The 25929-nt window shown below is 46.9% G+C and overlaps 1 pseudogene across 1 annotated transcript; it reads right to left on the minus strand.

Annotated features, from left to right (window-relative positions):
• Positions 1-25397, minus strand: LOC309552749 (annotated as a pseudogene). Its single transcript has 4 exons — positions 25358-25397; positions 25100-25246; positions 7381-7462; positions 1-524 (listed from the first exon to the last, which is right to left on the minus strand). The product of its transcript is annotated as an uncharacterized misc_RNA (transcript).
• Positions 25398-25929: the final 532 nt, after the last annotated feature.

Below are 25929 nucleotides of genomic sequence, written 5' to 3' on the forward strand. Positions count from 1 at the left end.
TCACCGACTTCCTGATCCATCCAGCGAGGACCCCAAGGCAATCCCCCATAGCCACTCCGGACACGGGACTCCGCGTTGCTCCGCTGCCGGTGCCAACTCCCGGAACCTGTCCCACTGAAACCGAGACAGCGCGTCAGCAATATCATTTTTAACCCCCGGAATGTGCACAGCATACAGGAAAACATTCAACTGTAGACACCGCAAAACCAAATACCTGAGGAGGCGCACCACCGGCTGAGAAGAAGCCGACGCGCGGTTGATTACCTGGACCACCCCGAGATTGTCGCAATGGAGGCGAACCTTCAAATTCCTGAACTCCGCCCCCCAAATCTCCAGAGCCACCACCACCGGGAACAGTTCCAGCAAAACCAAGTTGCTTACCAGCCCCGCCACCTGCCACTCCCCCGGCCAAGGGGCGGCGCTCCACGCCCCCCCGGTGAAAAGCCCCGTACCCAGCCGAACCAGCTGCATCGGTAAACAGCTCCAAATCGAAGTTGCTAATCGGCCCGGCCAACCACAAGGATCTACCATTGTACGTGGCCAAAAAACCGTGCCACAGACGCAAGTCATCCCTGTGTTCTTTGTTGAGCCTGACGAAGTGAGTGGGCAATTTCACCCCCGAAGTCGCCGCCGACAGCCGTCGGCAGAAAACCCGGCCCATGGGCATAATGCGGTAGGCAAAATTCAATTTACCCAGCAACGACTGCAAGCTGCGCAACCGAATTTTGCGCAAGCCCAGCACCCCCTCAATTTCAGCTCTCAAAGCCCCCAACTTATCCTCCGGTAGGTGACACTCCATGGCTTCCGAATCCACGACAATGCCCAGGAAGCTGAGCACCGTGGTCGGGCCTACCGTCTTGTCCGGGGCCAAAGGAATGCCGAAACTCCCCGCCACCTGCTGCAAAGTGGCAAGCAGGATCGCACACCCGTTGGAAGAGGGCGGGCCCACACACAGAAAGTCGTCCAAATAGTGGATCACCGAATTCACACCGGAAACATCCCGAACCACCCACTCCACAAAGGAACTGAAGGTCTCAAACAACACGCAAGATATGGAGCAGCCCATAGGAAGGCAGCGATCCACATAATACGCCCCTTGCCACCAGCAGCCCAGCAACCGAAAACTATCCGGGTGAACCGGGAGCAACCTGAACGCCGCCTCTATGTCAGATTTGGCCATCAAGGCCCCCCCGCCCATAATGACGCACCCAGGCCACCGCGGCGTCAAAGGAAATGTAAGACACCGTACAGGCATCCGGGTCGATGGCGTCATTCGCGGACCCACCCTTTGGGAAGGAGACGTGGTGAATGAGGCAAAACTTATTGGGTTCCTTTTTGGGAACCACCCCCAACGGCGAAACCACCAAGTCTCGCACCGGCACCTCAGAGAACGGGCCCGCCATGCGACCGAGAGCCACTTCCTTGTTCAACTTATCTGACACCACCAAAGGGTGGCGCAATGCCGAACGCAAATTTCTTGCCACCGGAGGCACCGAGGCCAAAGAGCAAGGGATACGAAAACCCACCGCAAAACCCTCCCCCAGAAGTCGGGCAGCCGCCCTATCGGGGTACCTATCTAGAAAAGGCCGCAGCCTTTCCACCCTCACCGGCGTCGTCCCCTTTTTGCGAAGGCTCTCCGGACCGCCCCTTACCGGACTTAAAACACCGGGACAAGGAATGGGAACCTCCGCAACCGGAGCATTCATGTTTGAAGCGACAGGTGCCACCGAATTTACAGGAACCCTCATTAAATTGCCAGCAGAAACCCCTCTTCTTTGCGGCCGGCTGTCCCGGGGTCGCAGAACCACCGCCCCCCCCCTTGAAAAAACTGATTCGGAGCCTTCGCAGAAGACATGAGCCGCATCCACAGGCTGATGTCCTTGTGGTCCCACCGTAATGACGGCCTAACCGCCTTCCGCTGCCGGAACTGTTCGTCGTACCGCAACCAGGCCGACCCCCCATAAACCCGATAGGCCTCCCCTATAGCGTCCATGTAACAGAAAAGGGCCGAGCAGTTTTCCGGCGCCTTTTCCCCTATGACGCCCGCCAGAATGGCAAAAGCCTGCAGCCAATTGGTGAACGTCCGTGGGATAAGCCGATAGCGTCGCGCTTCCTCGTCCTCCTTCTTGCGCTCCTCCGGTTTAACCCTGTCCAGGTTGAACTTCTCGAGGGGCAAAAGCGTGAAGATTTCCACGTACTCACCCTTCCAGATCTTCTCACGGACTTCCTGTTTCAAATGTGCCCCCAATGGGCCCTCAAAACAAACATATACCTCACCTTTTGCTGAATCGTCCAGGCGAACCGCGTCCGCCTTCCCCTCCTTCGCCGTCCCGGTCTTGTCCCCCGCAGCCCCAGCCGTCACTGCCGCCACCGCAGGCGCACCAACAACTTGGGGGGCCGCAGCCAACCCCGCAACTTGCCCCGCGGAAGACGGCCCCGCCAGCCCCGGGGGCCCCCACGGGCTCCGTGTCTGAGCCCCACGCCGGAGGAACCCAAGCCGCCGCAGGAGACAAGCGGCCCCCGCCCCCGGGGCCAAACGCCCCAAGAGGTCCCGTAGACCCAGGAGGAAGCCCCCCAAGCCCCCATCAGCACCCCCATCCGGGGTCCCCACCCCCACCGGCCGGGACGCCCCTCCCCCTCGAGCCACCCCAGGACTCCCACCCCCCACATCAAACAAGCCCCCCAAATCAGTCAAAGCCAGAGAAGGAACTGTGACCTCACCTGTCTGCCCAGGGGGGGGCGCCCCCAGCCGCCGATCCAGCCTCCCTCGTCGCCGACCGAACACCGACATCCTCTTCAGCATCCGATCCAGACACCTCGCCTTCCGAACGATCGTCCCCGGACACTGCTGGCATCCGTCCACCAGGTGGCGCACTCCCGGAAGCTGTAGAGCCGAGCGACAGGCGTCCCCGCCCCCTTACTCCAGCTCCGCCCGACGGAGACCTCCGTGATCCAGCTGAACTCTCGATGACCCGGCCACGTGACTTGCCCCGCCACGTCATCTCTCCGCGCACAGCCGAGGCCGACTCCGAGTCCCGCCGATCCCTGCTGCCACCGACCGCCATGAAGCCACTCCCACGCCGAGGCTCCCCACCGACCGGAGCATCGCCAGTAGGGGAGCCCGCCAGTCCAGTTGCTCCTCGGCGAGAGGGACGGGGAGAGACCGAAGGCCGCCTTCTCCCACCACCCCCAGAGCTCCGTCCCTGCAGAGGATTCCTCCCAGAGGCGCGCACGGCTGCAGCGGAGGCACGCTTAGCCGGCGGCCCTGAAGGGTCCCTGTCGGGGCTCCTAGGATGACGCTGAGCTCGAGGGGAAGGGTCCGGTGAAAAACGCTCCGGAGGCCGTGACCGCCGAGCCCGCGGGACCGCAAGCCCCTCTGGTTCCTGGGCAGAGTCCTGAACCCTCATCAACATGGAGACCTGGGCCCGGAGCCACTCAGTCCCCTTCACCGCGGCAGCGGCCTTGATTTGCTCCAGCAAAACGTCCAACTCCGCCATCGCAGCCGAACCAGAGAAGCCGAGGTGAGATGCTCTGCAGTGCAAAAGGTGGGTGACCAAGCGTCTTCTTCCTTCGTCCGTTGAACTTCCACTGACCTCCAAATTTTAAGGGCCACCCCTCCTAACTGTACCTCAACCCCTCCCAAACTTGATACACCAATCCCTGAATACCCCCAAATCAAAACAATTTATTTTAACCCACACCTGCCCCCTCTCCCCTCTTCACATGGTCATGTCTGCCCTGCGCTATTTTTTTTTTTTTTTTTTCGCTTCGGGCCTTGCTTTCCTATTAAAAATTTACCACACTAACCAGGAGAGTACTATGTTGTCAGTTCCCTAGCTATGCTGGGAACTCAGTGTACTCTCCTACAATGATCAGACTTGTTCTGACCCCTTACTGCACAGCCATTTCATTGGGAAGCCCAATGTGCTGCTGCTGCTGATTTTCCTCCCCCAGCTTTTATGCAGCTGAGAACAGAGGGAATGTGATCGTTTATTTTAAAAAGAGGTATTTCTTATTATTTTTTTTATATCTATACAAAAATGTTTTGACTTTCATTTCTATTTTAAAATGAACTGAAACAAGGTGATCGTTTACAATCACTTTACATGAATGCAGATAAGAGACATTTGCCTAAAGAGCTAAACCAATTTGGGCATCTTGATCCTACTCTGGAAGTTTCTCAAGGTCATCAATTGAAGCATGCGGCACTTGTGCTGCAGTCTCAAGAGCTCTTGCTCCAGCCTCCAGGGCCTGCAGAAAAATACTGTTCCTCTACACTGGGTAAGCACTACGGACCCTATTGCCTGGAAATTGAGGGGACTGCCTGCCACTATAGGAAGAGGCCTCTTCAAAGAGCTACTTGGTGGATATGCCCAGGAAAGTAGGCATTACATAATCAAAACATGCTGACTACACTTTTTAGCTGTGCAGGAAGTAGAATATCCTCTGCTCCTCAAAATTTAAAAGAAAACTCCAAGCAGTACACCAGATTTTGATATGAAGATGACATGTGAATAGATAAGGGTGTTGCTAGGGCAGGTCAGGTGCCCAGGGCAGGTGCTCCTCATTTCCAGGCGGGTGTCCCAGGTCCCCAATACCATGTTTGCTCAGCTCTGCAGCAGCCAGCATGTGTCCCTGCCGGCTACAGGTCAAATGCTAGAATTTAGAGCCCTGGGAAGCTGCCTCCAGGCTCCTCCTCGGCTCTGACAGGTAAGAGGGAGCTTGGCCGAAATTTTACCACGCTGTATTTGAAGTTTGTAAGTTCAGGGAGGGAGAGGAAAATTGTACTGGGGGACATAATGACTGGGGAAGGTATAAAGATTTGTGCTGGGGGAATGGGAGAGATTTTTTGCTGGGTGGGGAGACTGGGGGGGGGGGGGATCATTTGCACTGAGAGGAGGTATTGATGGAGGAGATCATTTGTGCTGGGGGATAATATTTGTAGAGGATTTGTTCTGGGAGAGAGGATTCATTAATTTCCGCAAAATTCTACAAACAATACCCCATAATGACAACGTGAAAGAAGTTTGTTTAAAATCTTTGCAAATTTATAAAAAATAAAAAAACGAAAAAAAAAAATCACATGTACATAAGAATTCACAGCCTTTGCCATGACACTTAAAATTGAGCTCAGGTGCATTCTGTTTTCACTGATCATCTTTAAGATGTTTCTACAACTTGATTGGAGTCCGTCTGTGGTAAATTTAGTTGATTGGACATGATTTGGAAAGGCACGCATCTGTCTATAAAAGGTCCCACAGTTAACAGTGCATGTCAGAGCACAAACCAATTCATGAAGTCCAAGGAATTGTCTGTAGACCTCCGAGACAGGATTGTATCGAGGCACAGATCTGGGTAAGGTTACAGAAAAATGGAAAAATGTCTGCAGCATTGAAGGTCCCAATGAGCACAGTAGCCTCCATGATCCATAAATGGAACAATTTTGGAACCACCAAGATTCTTCCTAGAGCGGGCTATCCAGCCAAACTGAGCGATCGGGGGAGAAGGGTTTAAGTCAGGAAGGCGACCAAGAACCTGATGGTCACTCTGATAGAGCTCCAGCATTTCTGTGTGAAGAGAGGAGAACCTTCCAGTAGAACAACCATCTCTGCAGCACTCCACCAATCAGGCCTGTATGGTGAGAGCCCACCTGGAGTCTGCCAAAAGGCACCTGAAGGACTCTCAGACCATGAGAAACAAAATTCTCTGGTCTGATAAAACAAAGATTGTACTCCTTGGCCTGAATGGCAAACATCATGTCTGGAGGAAACCAGGCACCGCTTATCACCTGGCCAATACTATCTCTATAGTGAAGCATGGTGGTGGCAGCATCATGCTTTGGGGATGTTTTTGAGCGGAAGGAACTGGGAGACTAGTCAGGATGGAGGGAAAGATAAATGTAGTAATGTACAGAGACATCCTTGATGAAAACCTGCTCCAAAGTTCTCTAGACCTCAGACCGGGGCGGAGGTTCATCTTCCAACAGGACAACGACCCTAAGCACACAGCCAAGATAACAAAGGAGTGGCTACGGCACAACTCTTTGAATGTCCTTGAGTGGCCTGACCAGAGTCCAGACTTGAACCCAATTGAACATCTCTGGGGAGATCTGAAAATGGCTGTGCACCGACGCTCCCCATCCAACCTGATGGAGCTTCAAAGGTCCTCCAAAGAAGAATGGGAGAAACTGCCCAAAAATAGGTGTGCCAAGCTTGTAGCATCATACTCAAAAAGTCTTGAGGCTGTAATTGGTGTCAAAGGTGCTTCAACAAAAAATTTAGCAAAGGCTGTGAATACTTATGTACATGTGGTTTTTGTTGTTTTTTTTTTATTTTTAATAACTTTGCAAAGATTTCAAAACTTCTTTCACGTTGTGATTATGGGGTATTGTTTGTAGAATTTTGAGGAAAATAATGGATTGAATCAATTTTGGAATAAAGCTGTAATGGACACAGCTGCAGCTCAGCTCAGATGCCTGCATAGCAAGCTGCTTGCTGTGGGGGCACTCGATAGGGAGGGGCCAGGCGCAGCAACGAGGGACCCGAGTAGAGGAGGAACCAGGCTGCTCTGTGCAAAACCAACTGCACAGAGGAGGTAAGTATAACATGTTTTATTTCTTTTTAAAAAGGAGACTTTAAGTATTTTTGAGTGCTACAGGTGTACTTACTTTGTTTTTCTCATGAAACCTAGCACTATAAACATATTTAAATATTTTTTTCTTCAGTACTTTTAAACTACTTGATATGTTTGGATTTTATTATCCCAAAATCAAGTGCTGTGCTGTGCAGAACCTGGAAGCTTCCCAAAATAATAAGCTTTTCTCATAAACATGTCTGGGTAGACATGATTAAACATGGGATTACAAGGAGAGATGAACAGCGCAAAGCCGCCCGGTATGCTGTTTACTGTGGATTAAAGCCACAATCAGCTTGTCCATTATTGAACAACATCAGGTGATCACCTTTTAGCAAGCGTGATGACGACATTGAAACCATGAATTTGTTCCAGAGGGGATCTGTGTTTTAGCAGATGACAATGAATGGGATTTATTCCATCCGCTTGAGGGGAAAACAACGAGCACTCATAAAAGATTAAAGTTCAGTCCCGGACACATTGTGAAATTTTCTGATTTAACATTGCTTGTTTTAAATAGGTTGTTAGGAATCTGTCAAATGTCCTCGTACTTTCAGAAGCACGCTAATTAAAGTAGCATAGATTGTCCAAGATTGATGGGACATTTGACGATGAGTGGATCAATTCACCCAAAATGAATAAGGCCAATTATTGGTGAGTGAATGTCCACTGTGGATTCCTCATCAAAATGTTAGGTTTTTCCACTCACTACTGTAAAAATAACTTTTGAAGTGCTTACCAGTTTACCGTGGAAACTGTTCTCCATCTTTCAGAACATCAAAATTTCTACTAATTCTCTGACCTCCACTAAGGGATCCACAATTACAAGCTTACAGGGGAACAGGAGATTATGAGTCAATTTCTCTGAATTTTCTGATATACCTGATCTATTGAAGTAGATTACGTCTCTATTACACAAAAGAGGTTGGAGAATAAGGTGTTTGTCAGGGCTGGCTTCTGCTACTTATGGGCAGCTCTTTTCTTTCAGTGCTCAGATCTGCTCAGCTGTCTGTTAATTAGTTGTTTCCACAGTGACTCACATGGTTACCATTACTCTGCCTCATTAACCCAGCCTACAGCAAGCCCCTTTTGGCTATTTAAAGAGGAAATAAAGGTTCCTCTGCCGCTTGTATCTATAGGTAAGCCTATGATAAGGCCAGGGGAGGACTGGGCCAGGGGGCAGGGGGCAATTCCCCCCCCCGGGCCGCTCTGATGTCCTGGAAAAAGGCTACACCGCTTCTGCCACAGACATGCCAAAAGTATTCCTGGTGAAGAGAAGTAAACATTCCTCACCACTGACCTACTGAGTGTGGGATGAAGACAAGGACAGAGCGCAGGCCTCCCCCCCAGCATAGATGGTGTAAACTGTGTCTGAGCAGAGGCCGGTTCCACGCCCCACTTGAGACTCTCCTGCCCTGGCCAGCCTCAACCGAGCTGTCCAAGCTCCTCCCCCAACTGCCCCCTGCTGGCCAGGTTGGGAACCCGGATTCAGCCGGTGAAAAGAGAATACCTGGAGCAGGGCTTCAGCCTGGAATGGGGTCAGGAGGAGACCGGGTAGAGGGATAGTGGGAACGATGCAGATTCGCTGCACCAAGGGTCTCTGGTTTATACTTGCCCCCTGGGCTGAAAGTTGCCAGTCTGCTGTAAATATCTCCTAAACATGCACTGTTTAGGAGACATTTACTTTGCATGCAGCCAGTGACATCACTGGTGCATGTGTTCTAAATGAACAGCCACCCGTGCCATTCCTTCAGAGCGGTGTGCCATGAATGGCCGCTTCTGCGCGCATGTGCGGGAGTGGCATCATGGCGGCTCCGGTAAATCAGATAGCCAGAGGACGCGAATCTGGAAGTAAGATGGCTGAACATGTCAGCCGTGTCACTGGTGAGTGAGTGAGTGGTGCTGCAGGGGCTTCGTTCCAAGGTAAATATTTCATAATGAGCTAGTATGGGATGCATACTAACGCATTATGCCTTTGTCTTTCAGGGTTTCTTTTTTTTTTTTCTGAGGTTTACAACCTCTTTAACCACTTGCCGACCGCTCGCCGCAAATATACTGCGGCAGTCTGGCTCGGCTGCGTGAATCAACGTAGGGGTACGTCGGTTCGTGGGAGTGATGCTGGGTTGTAGGGATGATCGAACGGTTCGGGTCGACCATCAGTTTGACCCAAACATTGGCTGTTCGAGGTTCGGCCGAATTTAGAACTTTTTGCCCAAAAAGTTCGGAATTCGGCAACCAGAACCGACCAAAATGCTAAGGAAATGGGCTTTAAAAGCCCGTGATTGGACCAGAACCATCAGTAAAAGCCAATTGAGGGGCAGGAGAATGCTAGGAATGTGATTGGAGTGACTAGGGGGTCCCTAGACCAATCATTAGTGAATACGCCCCCCAGTATATAAGATAGCCCCGGCAAATTCCTAGCATTGTAATACAGGGACATGGAAGAGAATGGAAGCAGTTCTGTTAAATGTGCTTCAAAAGTGTCATTTAGCATTTATTAGTGTGAGGAAAGGGATATCTAGTGTAGTTAGAGTGCTCCTTTACACTTTAGTTAGATGCAAAAAATCAGTTTCTGTAGGGAAAGTGTTAAGTGCCAGGGTGACCGTAATGTAGTGTAGGGTGAACTGACAGTGACTGCTATGCCAGGGTGAGCAAACCCTTCCATATCAGGGTGACCGCTATAGAGAAAAGATCGTTTCTCTGAAGTCACTTTCGCTGCAGGAATATGGCTTCGCTCCCGTCAGCATTCTTTATGCTGCAGGCGTTGCTAGTGCTTTTTTGAGGACATGTTTGGAGTCAGGCATGACATCTGAACATGTCTATAGGGGGTATATATACACACCCATGTCTGTATATATACTACACCTGCACATAGATAGGTGTTAAAGGAGCAGAACACTATACTTTTGCTGGTTACGCTCCCAACACCTATATATGGGTAAGTGTAATATACATATCAGTGTGTGTGTATATATATACCCTTATACAGAAGTTCAAATGTTTTGCCTGCCTCCAAAGAACCCCAAAAAATGCCCAAAAAAATGCCTGCAAGAACAAACCTGGGCATTTTTTTTTGGCGCTGGCATTTTTTTTGGGTTCTTTGGAGGCAGGCAAAACAGGCTGAACTTCTGTATAGGGGTATATATATACACACACACTTATATGTATATTACACTTACACATATATAGGTGTGTTAGGAGCCTAGCCATATTAGTGCAAATTATTTCATTAGCAAAAGTATAGTGTTGTGCTACTTTCACACCTATATATGTGTAGGTGTGTATATATACCCCTATGCAGAAGTTCAGATGTCATGCCTGCCTCCAAAGAACCCAAAAAAATGCCCAAAAAAATGCCTGCCAGAACAAACCTGGGAGATTTTTTTTGGCGCTAGCGTTTTTTTGGGCATTTTTTTGGGTTCTTTGGAGGCAGGCAAAACATCTGAACTTCTGTATAGGGGTATATAAAAACACACACTTATATGTATATATACCCATACACATTTTTAGGTGTTAAAGGAGCAGAACACTATACTTTTGCTAATGAAATCATTTCATTGCACTAATATGGTTACGCTCCCAACACCTACAGTGGGTACGGAAAGTATTCAGACCCCCTTAAATGTTTCACTCTTTGTTATATTGCAGCCATTTGCTAAAATCATTTAGGTTCATTCTTCTTCCTCATGAATGTACACATAGCACCCCATACTGACAGAAAAACACAGAATTGTTGACATTGTTGCAGATTTATTAAAAAAGAAAAACTGAAATATCACATGGTCCTAAGTATTCAGACCCTTTGCTGTGACACTCATATATTTAACTCAGGTGCTTTCCATTTCTTCTGATCATCCTTGAGATGGTTCTACACCTTCATTTGAGTCCAGCTGTGTTTGATTATACTGATTGGACTTGATTAGGAAAGCCACACACCTGTCTATATAAGACCTTCCAGATCACAATGCATGTCAGAGCAAATGAGAATCATGAGGTCAAAGGAACTGCCTGAAGAGCTCAGAGACAGAATTGTGGCAAGGCACAGATCTGGCCAAGGTTACAAAAATATTTCTGCTGCACTTAAGGTTCCTAAGAGCACAGTGGCCTCCATAATCCTCAAATGGAAGACGTTTGGGACGACCAGAACCCTTCCTAGAGCTGGCCGTCCAGCCAAACTGAGCTATCGGGGGAGAAGAGCCTTGGTGAGAGAGGTAAAGAAGAACCCAAAGATCACTGTGGCTGAGCTCCAGAGATGCAGTCAGGAGATGGGAGAAAGTTGTAGAAAGTCAACCATCACTGCAGCCCTCCACCAGTCGGGGCTTTATGGCAGAGTGGCCCGACGGAAGCCTCTCCTCAGTGTAAGACACATGAAAGCCTGCATGGAGTTTGCTAAAAAACACCTGAAGGACTCCAAGATGGAAATAAGATTCTCTGGTCTGATGAGACCAAAATAGAACTTTTTGGCCTTAATTCTAAGCGGTATGTGTGGAGAAAACCAGGCACTGCTCATCACCTGTCCAATACAGTCCCAACAGTGAAGCATGGTGGTGGCAGCATCATGCTGTGGGGGTGTTTTTCAGCTGCAGGGACAGGACGACTGGTTGCAATCGAGGGAAAGATGAATGCGGCCAAGTACAGGGATATCCTGGACAAAAAACTTCTCCAGAGTGCTCTGGACCTCAGACTGGGCCGAAGGTTTACCTTCCAACAAGACAATGACCCTAAGCACACAGCTAAAATAACGAAGGAGTGGCTTCACAACAACTCCGTAACAAACAAAAGAGAAAACAGGCGCCTCTGAGTTAAGACTGCGATTTAATATGGCAAACAAGTAATAAAAACTTACATCAAGGTAAGTATAAGCAGACAAGATGGGTCCTTCCGGTGTCCATGTGGAGGCTGGGGCTTGGAGTCATCACTGTGGGTCTGTAATCTTCTCCTCTCTTCCTCTTCCTGACCAGCAGGAAGTGGAGGGTGTCACAGCAGTGAGATGGAGGCTTGGACAGCAGGGTGAAACCGCAGTGAGATGGAGGCTTGGGCCGCACGGTGGCCGTGATGCTTGTCCACAGGATCTTCCGGCGTAATGACTGACGCGTTTCCGAGCATGCGCACTGTGGGGGGAAACAGCGCGCGCTCCTTTTTCAAAGTCGGACAGGAAGAGGAAGAGAGGAGAAGATTACAGACCCACAGTGATGACTCCAAGCCCCAGCCTCCACATGGACACCGGAAGGACTCTATACTTATACTTACCTTGATGTAAGTTTTTATTACTTGTTTGCCATATTAAATCGCAGTCTTAACTCAGAGGTGCCTGTTTTCTCTTTTGTTTGTTGCATGTTTGGAGATCGCTTCTGCTCCCCAACAGGCTGGCCCTGAGCATCCAGACTATTTCCTCATCTCACCTTAAGACTTTATCATAGCCTTGATGTGCTACTATATGGACTATCGTTTTTATGTAGTGCTAACAGCTTGCGCCACTTGTTCCATTTCTTGTCACAACAACTCCGTGACTGTTCTTGAATGGCCCAGCCAGAGCCCTGACTTAAACCCAATTGAGCATCTCTGGAGAGACCTAAAAATGGCTGTCCACCAACGTTTACCATCCAACCTGACAGAACTGGAGAGGATCTGCAAGGAGGAATGGCAGAGGATCCCCAAATCCAGGTGTGAAAGACTTGTTGCATCTTTCCCAAAAAGACTCCTGGCTGTATTAGATCAAAAGGGGGCTTCTACTAAATACTGAGCAAAGGGTCTGAATACTTAGGACCATGTGATATTTCAGTTTTTCTTTTTTAATAAATCTGCAACAATGTCAACAATTCTGTGTTTTTCTGTCAGTATGGGGTGCTATGTGTACATTCATGAGGAAGAAGAATGAACCTAAATGATTTTAGCAAATGGCTGCAATATAACAAAGAGTGAAACATTTAAGGGGGTCTGAATAATTTCCGTACCCACTGTATATATGTGCAAGTGTAAAAATACATGCAAGTATGTGTGTATATATGCCACTCTACACAAGTTCAGATGTTTTGCCTGCCTCCAAAAACCCCAAAAAAATGCCTGCAACAACACAGCTGGGCATTTTTTTTTTTGGCGCTAACGTTTTTTTTGGGCATTCTTTTGGGTTCTTTGGAGGCAGGCAAAATATCTGAACTTCTGTATAGGGGTATATATATACACACACACTGATATGTATTTTACATTTACACATATATAGGTGTTAGGAGCCTAGCCATATTAGTTCAAATTATTTAATAAGCGCAAGTATAGTGTTCTGCTCCTTTAACACCTATATATGCGCAGGTGTAGTATATATATACAGACATGGATGTGTATATATACCCCTATAGACATGTTCAGATGTCATGCCTGACTCCAAACATGTCCTCAAAAAAGCACTATTAACGCCTGCAGCAAAAAAAAAAAATGCTGACGGGAGCGGAGCCATATTGGTGCTCTGAAAGTGACAAAATACAAACAATCTCTATTTTTCTGGTTCTGGACATGCTACAGAGCTGAAACTTCACAGGTACACTTTTTAGACCCCCCAGATACTAAATCCAAAATGTCTTTTTTTTTTTTTTTTTTAATTTTTTCAATAATTGGCTCTCTATCAAAAATGACAATTTTTAAGAACTTTTTTTTGTGTGATTAATAGTCCCTGGGGCATGACCCAGAACCCTAGGCACTTTTTAGGGGCATTTATTGGGTTTTAGGGCTTTAAAATTGTGTTTTTTGATTAGCGAAGTTCAGGTCCCATTGATTTCAATGGGGTTCTGAAATCCGGGCCGAACTTTCGGGTAGTTCGGATGTTCTGGCCAAACCGAACTTTTCAAAAATTCGATCATCCCTACTGGGTTGTTCTCTCTGAAATGATCACAGAGCGCCTGTGATCCTTCTATATAGGATCACAGGTCTCTATGATCATTTCACAAGTCCCTCCTCCCACAGTTAGAAAACACTCCCCTAGGCTCACAATTAACCCTTTGATCACCCCTAGGTTAACCCCTTCCCTGCCAGTGACATTATTACAGTAACAGTGCATATTTTCAGCACTGATTACTGTAGTAATGTTACTGGTCCCTCCAAAAGTGTAAAAAATGTCAGTTAGGGGTCCGATCTGTCCGCCGCAATGTCACAGTCCTGCTAAAAATCGCAAATCGCCGCCATTACTAGTAAAAAAAATAAAATAAATAAAAATGACATAAATCTTTCCCCTAGTTTGTAGACGTGAGAACTTTTGCGCAAACCAATCAAAAGACGCTCATTACGATTTTTTATGGGGGGGGGGGGAATGTTATATAGCAGAATGTGAAAAATATGAAAAATATTGCTTTTTTTCAGAATTGGCTCTCTTTTTTTTGTTTATAGCGCAAAAAATAAAAATCACACAAGTGATCAAATACCACCAAAAGAAAGCTCTATTTGTAAGGAAAAATAGCTAGGTCATCAATTTTATTAAGGTTCAGTGTCACATGACTGTGAAATTGTCCATTAAAGTAACGCAGTGCCAAATAGCAAAAAATGTCCTGGTCATTAAGGGGGCAAATCCTTCCGGTCCAGAACTGGTTAAGCTGCTTAGCTCATTCTCTCCTCACCCTTGCATGGTCAATGATATCTGTCTGTGTTCCTGTGTATGACTTGGCCTGGCTGACTTCTCTTCCGATACCTGTTCCTGCTTTGGCCCCTTACACCGCTGATTTATGGCTTCCTGGCTCCGGCTCATCTGATTACCCGCTCTGGCATCCAAACCATGGCTTCAGTTTTTGAATACGTTCCTGTACTGTATTATTTTTTGCTATTTCATTAAAGGTGTGATTTTAACTGAATTTTCTGTCTCCACCTGGTTTATAGTTCCTAACATTGTTATATTTGACCCCCTTTATAACCTGCTCACTCACAGGCCAAAGGTCAGCAAGACCATATTTGTTACTTGGTTGAACCAAAAAAAAAGGGTCCAAAGGTCCCTTCTATCTGTTCAATTCTGGGTAGATCCCTATTAACTGTGCTGTCATTTATATAGTTATCATTGATGTTCATCATACAGCTCAAAATTCCATGCAGGTCATTCTTAGGTTGATTGTAGCCGTGTTAGAGCATTTGCAACAGCATAATTGACTACTGTTTGTGATACTCTTTTTATTTGCACCCACAGTTAAATTTTTAGGACAACTTTTGGGGTATACTCCTTTCTTCTATGGACCAAACAGCACTGACACACAAGGCATTAGGAGAATGTTAAGAAAACTGTAAAAAAAAAGGATGTAATGCTGAAAGAAAATTCCACCAAACCCTCAATGCTGGCCTTCAGGCAACTTCAGACATAAATTAATCAGCAGAAAACTTCATTCTGATTACATGGGCGCAGACAAAGGAACCAGACATTGTAACAATAATTGCTCCAAACTGTGCAGCCAAATCATTTCATTAAAAAGTGTCACAGACAGAAAAGGAACCTTCAATATTACAGCATCAAACAACTGCATCTCCAGTAAAGGGGGGTGTGTACCTCATTTAATGCAAAAAGTGCAACCAAGGATGTTACATTGATGAGATAGGACAGAAATTACAGAACAGAATGTGTCTTCATAGACACCATAAAAAAAAAATAAAAAGGAAGAGACTTACTGCACACCTGTAGGACATCATTTGGCACAACTAAGGATGAGCATGGCATTTGGTTCAAACAAGCTTTTACCCTTCGACAGGAGTCCAGCATCATATACAAAATACTGCTACTGTATATTGTATACACTATATTGTAGCAGGTCGAGCCCGTGCCACTGCTTAAAATGGTGGTCTAGGCAGGGCCGGTGCAAGGATTTTTGGCGCCCTAGGCAAAATAAAAATTGCCGGCCCACTATGTGAGAAGAGAATTACAATATGAAGGGAAATTTTTCTTTCTTTAATCATATACTGTGTGTTGTTATTAGGGGGAAAAAATATTTTTACCTCTTGGATAAGAAAAATAGACTTTTCACTTTGCAATAGCCTTTTCTCTTAGTTTAGTGAATGTGGGGAAACATCCTGTGCTCCCTGTTTGTATTCGGAAGCAAGATTGTCTTAGGCCTTTATCCTTCATCAGAGGCTCTCCTCCCCCACCGCTATTCATCATAGGCTCGCCTCCCCCACCTCTTTCCTTCATCATAGGCTCTCCTCCAGCACCACTATCCATAGGAGAGCCTATGATGAAGGATAGAGGTGGTGGAGGAGAGTCTATGGGGAAAAATAGCGGTGGTGGAGGAGAGCCTATGATGGATAGTGGTGCTGGAGGAGAGCCTATGATGGAGGATAGCGGTGCTGGAGGTGAGCCTATGATGAATGATAGCGGTGCTGGAGGAGAGCCTATGATGGAGGATAGCGGTGCTGGAGGAGAGCCTATGATGAAGGATAGTGGTGCTGGAGGAGAGCCTATGATGGAGGATAGCGGTGCTGGAGGAGAGCCTATGATGAAGGATAGCGGTGCTGGAGGAGAGCCTATGATGAAGGATAGCGGTGCTGGAGGAGAGCCTATGATGGAGGATAGCAGTGGTGCAGGAAAACCTATGATGGAGGATAGCAGTGGTGCAGGAAAACCTATAATGGAGGATAGCGGAGGTGGAGGGGAGCCTAAGATGAAGGATAGCGGTGGTGCAGGGAAAACCTATGATGGATAGCGGTGGTGGAGGGGTTAAAACCCCTTCAGACAGTGAGTAAGTCTCCTATAACTATTTATAATAGTGAAGTCTTTATCAGAACATATTGGATCCCCCCCCCCCCCCCCGAAGGTGTGTGACGTGCTCGGGGCTCGCTGAGAGTTGTAGTTCTATGTCAGTCATGTGACCCCCCCAGCCCCCTCACCTGGATGATCTGGAACCCCTGGTGCTCCTCCGCATACACAGCCACAGGGGCTTGTTGCTGGCACCCATGTCTCCTCAGATCTCCCAGTTGCAGGCCTCAGATTCCCTAGACAGGCGGCAGCAGTGCTTAGCAACACAAGCAGCTCCCTCTTTTAGATTTCCCTACCCCGGGCGCTGAGTCAAACTTCCTGACTCGCGCATTAGGTCTCCCCCGCCCCATCTCCTCCGCCGGCTGACGTCATCGGCAGGGGAAACCCAATGCGCATGCGCGGCATCACCGCTACGAAGATTTCCGATGCTGGAGCCTGGTGTCAGCCCTGAGACTCACACACATCTCAAAAGCGACCAGGCAACTGCTGAGTTGGCGCCCTAGGCGACTGCCTGGGTCGCCTTACAGGTAGCGCCGGCCCTGGGTCTAGGCCAGATTTTCTCGGAAACAGACACAGTAATGGTTCAGGTGTATGCTGGGTATATGTTAGAGCCAGAATTAGAGGTAAGAGGTCTTCAGCTGGATACACACTATCCAACTTTTGTGGTTAGATTTCCTTCAGATTTACCTTTTCTATGTAGTGCAAGGGCCTGCCAGATTGCATACAAATTGAAAGTGTTTAGGTTTGACCTCATATTATATAGTTTTGGTAAGTCTAAATGAAAAAGTCTTCAGAAAATCTTATAGTGTGTATGACCCATTACCCTCCTGATGGGGTCAGTGTGTGAAGGGAACGGTGAGGGCCCCATACTGTCCATGTTGGGACAGACAAAGGCCAAGCCTGTGAGGATGTAGCAGCTGGGAGCTGCAGGAGCAGTCATGTTGCCACAGCTGAAGCATATTGCCAAGTTTGCTCCAGTGACATGGAGGGAGGGGATGATGAGGTCACTGACTCTACTTGAAACATAGAATGTGTCGGCAGATAAGAACCATTTGGCCCATCTAGTCTGCCCAATATATCTGAATCCTATGAATAGTCCCTGGCCCTATCTTATATGAAGGATAGCCTTATGCCTATCCCATGCATGCTTAAACTCCTTCACTGTATTTGCAGCTACCACTTCTGCAGGAAGGTTATTCCATGCATCCACTACTCTCTCAGTAAAGTAATACTTCCTCATATTACTTTTAAACCTTTGCCCCTCTAGTTTAAAACGGTGTCCTCTTGTGGTAGTTTTTCTTCTTTTAAATATGCTCTCCTCCTTTACCGAGTTGATTCCCTTTATGTATTTAAAAGTTTCTATCATATCCCCTCTGTCTCTTCTTTCTTCCAAGCTATACATGTTAAGGTCCTTTAACCTTTCCTGGTAAGTTTTTTCCTGCAATCCATGTACTAGTTTAGTAGCTCTTCTCTGAACTCTCTCTAGAGTATCTATATCCTTCTGGAGATATGGCCTCCAGTACTGCGCACAATACTCCAAGTGAGGTCTCACCAGTGTTCTGTACAGCGGCATAAGCACTTCTCTCTTTCTACTGCTTATACCTCTCCCTATACATCCAAGCATTCTGCTGGCATTTCGTGCTGCTCTATTACATTGTCCTGCCACCTTTAAGTCTTCTGAAATAATTACTCCTAAATCCCTTTCCTCAGATACTGAGGTCAGGACTGTGTCAAATATTCTATATTCTGCCCTTGGGTTTTTACGCCCCAGGTGCATTATCTTGCACTTATCCACATTAAATTTCAGTTGCCAGAGTTCTGACCATTCTTCTAGTTTTCCTAAATCCTTTTCCATTTGGCGTTTCCCTCCAGGAACATCAACCCTGTTACATATCTTTGTGTCATCAGCAAAAAGACAAACCTTACCATCGAGGCCTTTTGCAATATCACTTATGAAGATATTAAACAAAATTGGTCCCAGTACAGATCCCTGAGGTACCCCACTGGTAACATGACCTTGTTCTGAATGTTCTCCATTGACTACAACCCTCTGTTGTCTGTCACTCAGCCACTGCCTAATCCACTCAACAATATGGGAGTCCATGCTCAATGACTGTAGTTTATTGATAAGTCTTCTATGTGGGACAGTGTCAAAAGCCTTACTAAAATCTAGATATGCAATGTCTACTGCACCTCCACCGTCTATTATTTTAGTCACCCAGTCAAAAAAATCTATAAGATTTGTTTGACATGATCTCCCTGAAGTAAACCCATGTTGTTTTTCATCTTGCAATCCATGGGATTTAAGATGTTCCACAATTCTATCCTTTAATAGGGTTTCCATTAATTTGCCTACTATTGATGTCAGACTCACTGGTCTATAGTTGCTCGATTCCTCCCTACTACCTTTCTTGTGAATGGGCACGACATTTGCCAATTTCCAATCTTCCGGGACGACTCCTGTTACTAATGATTGGTTAAATAAATCTGTTAATGGTTTTGCCAGCTCACCACTAAGCTCTTTTAATAATTTTGGGTGCATCTCATCAGGACCCTGTGACTTATTTGTCTTCACTTTAGACAACAATCTTAGAACGTCTTCCTCTGTAAAGACACATGCATCAAACGATTCATCAGTCATCCTTTCAAGTGGAGGTCCTTTTCCTTCTTTTTCTTCTGTAAAAACTGAACAGAAGTATTCATTAAGGCAGTCGGCTAGCCCTTTATTCTCTTCTACATACCTTCCGTCCTTTGTTTTTAATTTAGTTATTCCTTGTTTTAATTTCCTTTTTTCATTTATATATCTGAAGAATGTCTTATCCCCCTTTTTCATAGACTGAGCTAGTTTTTCTTCTGCCTGCGCTTTAGAAGTTCTTATAACTTGCTTGGGTGCCTGACAGGATAGAGGAGGAAGAGGAAGAGGGGGATGAGGAGGATGAGGAGGAGGAGGAGGATGAGGAGGACGCACAACTCCAACGAAGCAGGATGTGCTCCAGGGGCCACCATAGCAGTAGTCAACCTATTGTGTCACAGCACAGAGCTCCACAGATGCAAGAAGCTGCAAAATCCCTGCGAACTCCAAAAATTTAATTTATTGTGGGCTTTTATCAGCACCTGTGCAGTAGACCGCAGCGTTGTTGTACTGCCATGCAGTTCATTGGCAACAGCACCTGAAAGAGGCACCAGATCAAAACAAGCATACATCACTTTGCTCCTCATCTGCGATCTCTAACCCTACTATACCTCATGCCTTCTCAAACACCAGCATTGAGAGGGATGATGGAATAGCAATGAGTGGCACAGAGACTTGCACCCAATCTGCTAGCAGTACACCGCTGCTTGATTTGAGCAGCAGGCAAATTTCACTACCCCAGTTGCTGAACCGTAGAAAGAATTACTGTCCCAGCTATCCACATGCTCAGCATCTTAATGCTAGCTTGGCCAAATTGCTAGCATTACAGTTGCTGCCTTTTCATCTGGTAGACTCGGCTCCATTTCGCAAATTTGTGGAATGTGCTGCACCACAGTGGCAGGTCCCAAAAAGGCATTTCTTTTCGCGTAAGGCTATTCCGGCTCTCTACCGTCATGTGGAAGGTAGTGTTTTGGCCTCGTTGGACAAAACGGTCATCAGGAAGGTGCACATTACTGCTGACACTTGGTCCAGCAGGCATGGACAGGGATGTTACATTTCTTTCACGACGCACTGGGTAACTCTGCTGGCAGCTGGGAAGGATGCAGGACAGGGTTCAGTATTGCAGCTGGTTTTGCCACCACGCCTCCAAAAAGCTGGTGCTGGTTCTGCCACATCTGTCTACTCCACCACCTCCCCCTCTCCTCCATGTCCTCTTCTGCGCAATTCTCCTCTGCTGCAGCAGTGCTCCCTAAGCCTTCAAGGGGCTACGCAAGCAGTCAGGTTAAAAGAAGCCATGCTGTGCTTCAATTGGTCTGTCTAGGGGATAGGAGTCACACCGGTGCAGAGATTCTGTTAGCTCTGCAAGGGCAGGCTCAGAGATGGTTGACGCCACGACAGCTTGAGCCAGGAATGGTTGTATGCGATAATGGCACCAACCTTCTCTCCGCCCTCTGACAGGGACACTTGACACATGTTCTATGCTCGGCAAATGTTCTGAATCTGGTGTTGCAGCGTTTCTTGAGCAGATACCCGGGCTTCCAAGATCTCCTAAAGCAGGCCAGGAAAGTCTGTAGCCATTTCCACTGTTCATTCAATGCCAGTGCTCGCTTATCTTACATTCAACGGGAATTCAACCTGCCCACCAACCGCCTCATTTGTGACATGCCCACCAGGTGGAACTCAATGTTGGCAATGCTGCAGCGGCTGCACATGCAGCAGAGGGCCATCAATGAGTACCTGTGTGAGTATGGCACAAGGACAGGGTCAGGGTAGCATGGCTTTTTTTTTGCCACGCCAATGGCTTTTGATTAAGGATGCATGCATTGTCCTGTCACCATTTGAGGAGGCCACAAGGATGGTGAGCCGGGACGATGCATGCATCAGTGACACTATCCCGCTAGTCTACCTGTTGGAGCACACGCTGAATGGAATCATGGACAGGGCACTTGAGGCAGAACAGCAGCAGGAAGAGGAGGACTTCCTATCCTCACAAAGCCCCCTTAATGCAGATATCATTCCTGCAGGGCCACAAAACACACAGGAGGAAGAGGAGGAGGAGGACAAGGATTTTGGCAGCATGGATGTAGAGGATAGCATACAGCGGTCTTCAAGGGATGGTTTTGATTTTCCGGAAACCCCAGGAGTTGTACGTGGTTGGGGAGAGGTTACTCCTGCTGACAATGTCATCCTTAGTGACCCAAAGGACTCAGAAGCTCATGCCTCCTCCAACTTACTTTGCACGGACTCCCTGATTCTGCAAAGCCTGCGAAAGGACCCGAGGATTCATTCTATCAACGAGAGGGATAATTACTGGTTGGCAATGCTTCCTGATCCACATTACAAGGGTAAAGTTGCAGAGCTCATCCTGCCTTCGCAAAGGATGAAATATCTTGAGGAGGCCTTGAAAAAAAAATTGTGTACCGCCTTTCCAGACACTGGGAGGTCAACATTCTCCGGACATGTTTCTGAGGCATCGTTCAGCCAAAGGAGGAGCGGTGGAGAAGGCGGCCGACTGACCGATGCCTTAACTAAACAGTTCTTTTGTCCTTAGCAGCACCCAGGTCTGTTAGGTTTAAGCAACCATCCACAGCGTCTCCATCATATGGTACATGATTATCTAGGCACAAGAGCAGATTGGATTAGTGCTATCAAGGAGAGGGATACTTACTGTTTGCAACTCTTCTTGATCCACATTACAAGGGTAAAGTTGCAGAGCTCATCCTGCCTTCGCAGAGGGAGCAGAGGATGATACATCTTGAGGAGGCCTTGAAAAAAAAATTGTGTATCGCCTTTCCAGACACTGGGAGGTCAACATTCTCCAGACGTGTTTATGAGGCATTGTTCAGCCAAAGGAGGAGCGGTGGAGAAGGCGGCTGGCTGACCGATGCTTTTAAACAGTTCTTTTGTCCTCAGCAGCACCCAAGGCTGTTAGGTTTAAGCAACCATCGCCAGTGTCTCCATCATATGGTGCATGATTATCTAGGCGCAAGAGCAGACTTGGAGACCTTTCCAGTTGCGCATCCACTGGATTACTGGGTCTTGAGGATGGACTACTGGCCAGAACTTGCTCAATATGCAATGGAGCTACTGGCCTGTCCTGCTTCCAGCGTGCTTTCCGAACGGACGTTCAGTGCTGCTGGGGGTTTTGTGATGGACAAAAGAGTGCATCTGTCCACAGATTCTGTTGACCAGCTGACTTTTATAAAAATTAACCATTCCTGGATCAACAAGAGCTATCAGGCCCCTGATGCTGATTAACTATTGAATTTGTTAGGGGTCTGCCATCCCTTGAAGACTGCATATGCTGCCTATCCTATTCCTCTAACTTTTATCTGCTAGCAAATGTTTTTGGTTTAGGTCACTACCAACCCCCAAGGCCTAATTTTTCTGCACTTGTCATTTTTAACAGCAGCCCCTGTCCCTGTGCCCTGCTAACTGTGAGGGGTTACGGTGTCCAGGCACCACCAACACCAAAGGCTCAATTTTAGGCACCCGTGTAGTACATGCAATTTCAAATTTGCATGGAATTCTTACCAGCAGGTCCCGTTCCTGCACCCAGCAATAGTAACTGCGAGGCCATGGTAACGGTGATCAGGCACCACCTACGGCAAAGGCATAATTTTTGGCACTTGTATAGCACATGTAATTTCATATTTGTATGCAATTCTTACCAGCAGGTCCCGTTCCTGCACCCAGCAAGATTAACTTCGAGGCCTTGGTTACGGTGTTCAGGAACCACCTACCGCAAAGGCCCAATTTTTGGCACTTGCATAGCACATGCAATTTCAAATTTGTATGCAATTCTTACCAGCAGGTCCCGTTCCTGCACCCAGCAAGAGTAACTGCGAGGCTTTGGTTACGGTGTTCAGGCACCACCTACCGCAAATGCCCAATTTTTGGCACTTGCATAGCACATGCAATTTCAAATTTGTATGCAATTCTTACCAGCAGGTCCCGTTCCTGCACCCAGCAAGATTAATTTTGAGGCCTTGGTTACGGTGTTCAGGAACCACCTACCGCAAAGACCCAATTTTTGGTACTTGTATAGCACATGCAATTTCAAATTTGTATGCAATTCTTACCAGCAGATCCCATTCCTGCACCCAGCAAGAGTAACTGCGAGGCCTTGGTTATGGTGTTCAGGCACCACCTACCGCAAAGGCCCAATTTTTGGCACTTGTATAGCACATGCAATTTTACATTTGTATGCAATTCTTACCAGTAGGTCCCGTTCCTGCACCCAGCAAGAGTAACTGCGAGGCCTTGGTTACGGTGTTCATGCACCACCAACAGAAAAGGCCCAATTTGTGGCACCTGTATGACAAGCACATGCAATTTCAAATTTGTATGCAATTCTTACCAGCAGGTCCCGTTCCTGCACCCAGCAAGATTAATTTTGAGGCCTTGGTTACGGTGTTCAGGAACCACCTACCGCAAAGACCCAATTTTTGGTACTTGTATAGCACATGCAATTTCAAATTTGTATGCAATTCTTACCAGCAGATCCCATTCCTGCACCCAGCAAGAGTAACTGTGAAGCCTTGGTTATGGTGTTCAGGCACCACCTACCGCAAAGGCCCAATTTTTGGCACTTGTATAGCACATGCAATTTTAAATTTGTATGCAATTCTTACCAGTAGGTCCCGTTCCTGCACCCAGCAAGAGTAACTGCGAGGCTTTGGTTACGGTGCTCAGGCACCACCTACGGCAAAGGCCTAATTTTTGGCACGTGTATAGCATGTGCAATTTCAAATTTGTATGGAATTCTTACCAGCAGGTCCTGCACCCAGCAAGAGTAACTGCAAGGTCTTGGTTACGGTGTTCATGCACCACCAACAGCAAAGGCCCAATTTTTGGCACCTGTATGACAAGTACATGTGATGTCAAATTTGTATGGATTTTTTAACAGCAGGGCCCATTTCTGCGCCAAGCAAGAGTAACTGAGAGGGGTTATAGTGTTCAGGCACCACCAACAAACAAGGCCCAATTTTTCTGCACCCGTATGAGAAGTACATGCGATTTGAAATTTGTATGTATATTTGTACATGACATTTTTTGCTTTAGAAATGTCAGTATTGCTGCAGCAGGCTACATACATCATAGAGATGCACTACTTTACAGGCACATTCAGGGGACCCCCCAGGCACGATATTTGAAGGAATTTTTCATCTTTATATTATAAACTTTAAGCCTTATTAAAATCAGTAAATCACTGCTCCTTTAAAAACTATTGTTTTTAAAAACTTTTTTTGCATTGCTACATGTTCCCCAGGTCAGTACCCAGACCCCCATACACTTTTCTGGGGCAATAACTTGTATTTAAGCCTTCAAAATGAGGCCGTTTGATTTTCGAGGTTCGAGTCCCATAGACTTCAATGGGGTTTGTTTATTCAAACAAACTTTTCCTCTGTTCGCAGTGTTCTGGTGCAAACCGAACCCAGGGGTGTTCGGCTCATCACTAGTCGCAAGCCTTAAAGATATAGTACGTCAAAAGAATTTTTTGAGAAACTACTACAGCCAGTTGTAGAGTGCTGAGAAAGTTCTGCTGGGAGAATGCGGTGTCATCTTGGTGGTGGAGCTACAGTGAAGAGGTGGCTCAACGTCCCTACAAAAGGGGCTTGGGTGTCCAGAGGCCTGTGACACCTAGCAGGGTGTTTGTGATTTTACCATGTGGCTATGTGGGGAGATACACCCAGAGAAACACCAGATGTAGTGGTAAGACTGTTCCTGATAAAAATGTTAAAGGGACTGTTTCGGAGTATGTACAGTGCCTTGAAAAAGTATTCATACCCCTTGAAATTTTCCACACTTTTTCATGTTACAACCAAAAAATGTAAATGTATTTTATTGGAATTGTATGTGATAGACCAACACAAACAAACAAACATACCAACTCTTCACACTGGCACCTCTGTGCCAGCTACCACCCCCAGGGGTCCAAACCTGTCTGACCTTTCTAAAGAGGCACTATACCTACATTTCTTTCTAGGTATGCTTCCACAAGCACTTCTTCCTGACCCTTGGGGGTCCCACTGATCCCTACCATCCCCAGGACTACTTTTCTGAAACTGTAGGGGGGCCTACTCCTATCACATCTGGCAGGGAACCACCCCCTTCACTACCTGTATCAACCTTAACCAGCACCCTATGTTTTTCAGATTCGCTAGTACCAGTGTGGTTACCCTTGGCAACCAATTTCACAGAAATCCACAACTCATTATTGTCAATATCATCAGGAACTCTTGTCCCCTTGTTTTCTAGGACAGTGTCTAAGGAGGAAAAACGTACAGGCAAGCAGTTCTATCCTATGGGACCTTACCAACGTTGCACATTGCACCCTGTTGACCAACACTGCAATAGTGACTATCCTACCTACAAACTTTTTTCACCACATTTTTCCACACCAATCTCTTTAACCATTTCTGTAACCTCTGGAATTTCCAATACCTATGACCTGTCCAACAGTGCTTCGGAAAGCTTTTCACAAACAGCATTAGTAGAAAGCAACCCAGCACACTGTGAGACAACTTTCAGCATTAACACTAAACATTGCATCACATAACCCCATTCTTGGCAACCTTTGCACCGTACAGCCTGTAATATTAGACTCCAATTAGCAGTACCCTGTGGTACAAGTTCTCCTGAGCCAGGAGAAGACGGCAAGATATACACTGGCTGTACATTACATGATCCTAACATTTCTTTTAGCATGTCTGTCTTCACAAGACACACTACATCCTCAACTCCTTCATGCATTGTGGGCAAACTTTCTGTTGTGCATTCACACTCATACTCACTCGGACCTTCTGTTATGAGAGGGTTAATCTCTGCAACAGCCGTCACCCTGGTCTATAGGCTGTTCAGCAGACCATTCTCCTGGCACAGCAGCAATAGTGTCCACCTTATTTTTACACCACACAACCATATCTGGGGTGCCAAGGTTCGCCATTAT

This window comes from Pelophylax lessonae (genome assembly GCF_965119305.1).
Source record: "Pelophylax lessonae genome assembly, chromosome: 4".
Lineage (NCBI taxonomy): Eukaryota > Metazoa > Chordata > Amphibia > Anura > Ranidae > Pelophylax > Pelophylax lessonae.